The sequence below is a fragment of the Phoca vitulina genome, unplaced genomic scaffold, assembly GCF_004348235.1.
Source record: "Phoca vitulina isolate PV1807 unplaced genomic scaffold, GSC_HSeal_1.0 scaffold28, whole genome shotgun sequence".
NCBI lineage: Eukaryota > Metazoa > Chordata > Mammalia > Carnivora > Phocidae > Phoca > Phoca vitulina.
Window position 1 is genome coordinate 11,165,458 of NW_022589731.1, and position 6,000 is coordinate 11,171,457.

The following is a 6,000-nucleotide window of genomic DNA, read 5'->3' on the forward strand; positions in this document are numbered from 1 at the left end:
ATGCAGAAAACACTTGCTCATGTCTTCTTGGGGTCATGGTTAAAAGTGACTTAACAGAGAAAGAGCTCCTAGTTTCAGAGGTAAATGCCATCATGCTGGGCACTTGGCCATCTTCAACGTGAACTGTAGGCACAGATAGAGGGAGTGGAGAGAATCTGAGAAGCCGTAGCTTTGGGATGCTTCAAAAGCATAACCTAGGCATAGGTCATGGAAAGAGAAAGCTTGGTATGCTGACGTCAGCCGTTAGATATGCAGGACAATGACAGGAATTTTGAGAGCCAGTTGTTAAATCATCGGTAACCAGAAATCGGCTGTAGTGAGACTATTTACAGCATGGAAATAGGCAAACACCACAAATCAGGCTCCTCCCATGCCACCTCATTGCGGAGAGCTGGTCTACCAGAACACTACAGCTAGCCTCTGACCATCTGTGGGCGGGCAAGAGTAATCTTTTCGAGCAAAAGCTTCAAGGCAACTGTGACCTTAACTGGCCTTAATTGCACAAAGCACCAGCCTCTGCCAACAGCAGGGTTTGGTCCCAGGAGCAAAAGATGGATGTTAACTGTAGCTGAGAATGTCTGGTCACTTCTGGGTATTGTCCGTTACATCTGCCCACCAGATACCACTTACAGTTCTAGCTTTTCTTACAAAGGACTACAATATGCACATGTATGTATTATGTATTTTTGAATTTGTACATTTCTCTGATTATGGACTCTCAGAGCACTGCGTAAGAATTAAATCAAGCATTGCTCCCAATAGTGGTCCCCCACCATGAAAGAAACAGAACCAGGCATAACTATAGATGGTCTGAGTATCCATGCATGACACTTCCTTCTTGGATTTTTGCTGCCTTTTATTTGCACTTCTCTCTTTATAATGTTTCCCTGGTTGACCGTATCTGGTCCTGTGGCATTAATACTCTCATAGACAGATAGCACCCAAATCCAGCAATAATTTCTCCCTTCAGCTCCAGACTCATATCCAGATTCTTCCTTGACAAGTCCACCAGGATATTTAATGGTGGTTCAAAACTTTCAAAAGGTAAAATTGGCTCATGTCCCTCCCCTGCTTCCAGTGGCTTCTCATTTCATACCAAATCCAAATCTGTAACATGGACTGACTGACATCCCCAACTCATCGCTTCTCTGTCCTCCTCTCTCACTGCTGGTCTGTTTGCTGCCTCTCAAACATGGCAGACAGGCTCCAACTTAGGATAATTTGCTATTCCATTTTCCTGGAAAACTCCTTCACCAGGCGTCCTCATGATTTCCTCTCTTACCTCCTCCAAGTCTTTTCCAAAGGCCCCTTATTAAAGAGGTCTTCCTGACCACCTTATTTTGAATTACAACCTCCCTTTATACTCCCTATACCCTCCCTTATCCACACCTCCTATAACCTTGTAACATCTTACTGGCTTTCCTGTTTATTGTTTATTCCTCCCACGAGAATGTAAGCTGCCAGAGGGCAGGGATTTTAGTCCAGTTTGTTCACTGTTGTATCCCTAAGACTGTGCTCAGCATGGAATAGGGACTCAGTAAATACTTGTTGAATCATAAACGAGAACCATGGTTTCTGTCCTCAGACCACTTCCTCCTCTCCCAATCTTTTGCTCTGCCTATGGGCCCACCATGTCACTCAGTAGCTCAGAATAAAACCCTGAGCTACCCTTATCTTTTACATCCAACCCATCGGCAAGTGCTGAAAGCTCTCCCATTTAAATATATCCTGAATCTGACCACCTGCCTCTCCTCTGGCCGATTGTACGATTGTGATTGTAGAATGGGACAATTGTAATCACTTCCTACCTGGTCTTCTTGCTTCCAAGCTCAGCCCTCTCCCAAATCCCTCATGCCCATCCCTCCACATGCACACACTGCCAGAGCGAGCTTTATAAAACATGACTCCTCAGGTGCAAACCTCCCAAAGGCTTCTCACCACATTTAAAATGAAATCCATGCTACCTGCCCTGGCCACTGCTGATTCCTCCAGACTCATCTCTGACATGTTCCCACCGTTCTCTACCCTTCAACAGTAGCCATCAAGTGCCCGCTCTGTGACAGGGCTGTCCAAGGTGTTTGGGACACACCAGGAGACAAAATGGAGAAGTATCTGTGCTCTTGTGGAGCCTCCATTCTACTGATGGGAAGCAAACGTGATAATAATCAGTAACGTCATGCATACAAAGGTAATGAGTGCCACGGAAAATAGAAATGAGGGGGAACTGGAAGTGTGTGTATGGGCCGGCAAGAGCAGTATTAAACAGGTCTGCACTGAGGAGGCAAGGCAGGAGCCCAAATGGGGGAGGTGAGCCACCCTGGTCATCTAGCTATTCTGAGAACAAGCTGGACTCGGCTTGTATTGTGTCAACTCGGCTAAGCTGGAACTCTACTTAGAATTCCTCTCCAGGCACAGCTCCAGGTTAGCATGGGCCACAATCGTGTACGAGACGTGGAAGGCAGAAATGGAGGCGCAGCATCATTCTGTCCTGCTAGGAAGGCCAACGCTGGGCTCCAGGTGCTGGGCCAGCTCGCCCGCGTGGAGGCCTGTCTGCTGGCCCGTTCGGTTGGACAGCAGCTGAGCCATGGCACCTGCAGTCCCCGCAGGATCCTGCCCAGGGCACACTTAGCCCAATGACAAAGGGCACCAAGGCCGGAGGCTTGAAGGCGGTGAGAGCCCAGTCAGGTGCCAACTCCCAGCATGTCCCTCCTTCCCTCACTCCTTGGCCTGCTCTGCGGACTTCCGATGGAGCACGGGTGCAGAAACAGCCTCATGTCTAAGACAAGTTAACCAGCTCCCACAGTTCTGGGAGGCCAAATGCCTAAATAACTAACTAAATACATTCTTATAGGATTTATTACAGGGATAATACATTATATCCATAATGGCTAGCTCCTTATCATTTAATCTGTGTTCATATGTCACCGTCCTATACAAATCTTTTTTTTTTTTTTTTTTTTGAGAAAGAGAATGAGTGGTGGGTGGGGGAGGAGAGGGAGAGAGAGAGAACCTTAATCAGACTCTGTGCTCAGCGCGGAGCCCAATGCAGGGCTCGATCTCACCACCCTGAGATCATGACCTGAGCCAAAACCAAGAGTCGGATGTTTAACCCACTGAGCCACCCAGGCCCCCCACCATCCTGTACAAATCTTAGCTAAATATCTATGATAGAAGTTTCTGCAGTTACTCCATATCCCCCCACCTATTTTTTTTTCTTTTATGGTATATATTGCTCTCTGAAGTTATTTATTTTTTTAAATTTGATTACTTGTTTACCAGAGCCTATCCTATTTCTTGCTCTGTCTTCAGTGCCTAAAACACAGACCGCACATGGTAGGAATTCAAAAAAATAATGACTGAATAAATGTATCTGATGTCTTATTTTTGGTGTCTGTCAACAGATTTCTGAATACCAAAACAAGCTAAATGCTTTCAACTACAGGCATTCTGAATGCAAATCTCACAGGGGCTTGATGGGAAATCTCCAGCATTTATACATAAAGTCTATAATTACAAATGAAAAGGCAAAGCATTTTATTGATTACATTAGTCAAAATTATTTTGCCAACAAACAAATTTTAAGCACAACCAAACCAAAAACAAACCTTTTTTTTTTTTTTTTTTGTACTATCCATTCCACAAAAAAAGTTCCCTGTGGTTCATAGGGCTAAATATTAAAATAGTCACAAAGGTGGCGCCTGGGTGGCTCAGTCGTTAAGCGTCTGCCTTCGGCTCAGGTCATGATCCCGGAGTCCTGGGATCGAGCCCCGCATCGGGCTCCCTGCTCTGCGGGAAGCCTGCTTTCTCCCTCTCCCACTCCCCCTGCTTGTGTTCTCTCTCTTGCTGTGTATCTCTCTCTGTCAAATAAATAAACAAAATCTTTAAAAAAAATAAAATAAAATAAAATAGTCACAAAGACAATGTCTTCAGTTAATAAATTATATTCAAGCTTAAGGGGTGAGAGCAAATGTTCAAGTTTGGTGCTACCTTTCTTTTTCTTTTTCTTTTTCTTTTTTTTAATTCGTTTTTTTTTTTTACTTTTTAAATTTAAATTCAGTTAGCCAACATAAAGTACATCATTAGTTTTTGATGTAGTGTTCAATGATTCATTAGTTGCATATAATGCCCAGTGCTCATCACATTGCGTCCCCTCTGCTAAAGGTTTTCCCTGGCAAGAAAATACAGAGTTAGAAGATTTTAAACATTAAACTAAGAAAAATCCTTAAAATGAATGACTTTGTTTTACATTTTAACCATTTCAAACCAAAGATACTTGTGAGTCAAAACTTCTTCTGCTAATTCGGCGATGGAATAGTGGTCCTAATTATTGCCAATAACCCATCTTAATGGTCATTAATTACTCCTTCAGGGCATTAGACTGATGTTTGCTCATTACTTTTGTTTTCTTCACAGTCTCTACTCTTAGCAGCCCACCTGGCTGTAGATCTTTGGCACCAAAAGCCCCATTTCAAAGAACTCAGTGCTGGGACGCCTGGGTGGCTCAGTCAGTTAAGTGTCTGCCTTCTGCTCAGGTCATGATCCCAGGGTCCTGGGATCGAGTCCTGCATGGGGTTTCCTGCTCAGTGGGGAGCCTGTTTCTCCCTCATCCCGCTCCCCCGCTTTGCTCATAATCTCTCTTGCTATCTCTCTCTTTCTCAAATAATACAATCTTTAAAAACAAAAAACAAAACACCCCAGTGCTTTCTTACTGGGGTGAATCCTGGCATAACTTTATTTCCCTTCTCAACATATTTTCATGTTAATTCATGCATTGAACTAACATGTATTGATCATCTATTGCATTCCAGAGGCTGTTTTGGTTTCAAGGTCATTGTCTTGAAAGAGTTCCTTCCTTTTCTGGCCCATAAATGTTACACCATTGACCTGAAGCAACAAGTCTAGCCCTTCCTTGTTTTCCCAGCCATTCTCTCTGAGACCATTTGGGGTGTAACACTTCCTGCTGCTTTCCTACAATTCTCCACCGCGGATTTCTATTTGTCCTCGGGTAAGTGCTCTTCCTTCCCATTTTTGTTCCTGCCCTTTTAAAGTCTGAGAACATCAGAGGATTTCCTGTGCGGCCTCTGGTTTTACTAGCCCCATTCCCTTTTCTTCTGCAGGAGGATCACTTGCAATTGCAGGCTCAGAGTGACATCCCAGCCCTCTGGAGACATCATTCATTTGAAAATCTCTGACCAGGACATCTGGCCTATCTCTCCTCCGATCTTTGGGGAAATCTGCTTCCCTAAAGTCTAGATTGTGTGCTTAGCTGCAAAACTTTCCTCATTCTTGGGTATCATGAGCTCCAAAATGGATTCGGGGTCCGGGCAGCCATGGACTTGAATCTTGGCACTCCCACTTATTGGCAATGTCACCTCACCAAGTCAGGGAACCTGCTTGTACCGAAGTCTCCTGATCTGTACAGAGGAGGGCTATTCTGAAGACTGTGTTTTCCAAAGATGGCCACACCAATAAATATACATGTGTGCCCCATCCCGTACGCTTTTCTTACAATGGGATGTAGAAACCTTCCTATCTGGGCAGGCAGAATGCTATGCAAGGCAACACAAGACGCGCACTTTTGGAATAGGGTTCCCAGATTTCGCAAGTGGAAGTACAGGACACCCAGCTAAATTTGAATTTCAGAAAAACAACAAATAATTTTTTAGTGTCAGTATGTCCCAAATACTGCACAGGGCATACTAATACTAATAAAGCTTATTTGTTGTTTCTCTGAAATTTGAATTTGAACTGAGTGTCCTATATTTTATATGCGGAGTCCCCTGGGGAACCCAGAGCCACCACGAAAGAAGTTTGACTCTCCTAAAGCTACTAGGTCTTCCAGTTGCTCAGTGTTTGAGCGTTCCCAAACCAGGCATCAGACATGTGTACAAAGAAGCCTTAGGATTATTCCTGCCTCAGCTACAGTCTGCCAGCAAACATGTACATACCCCAAGCCAGAACTCTTAGATGAACGCAATCAACCCTCAGAACCATAAAGGA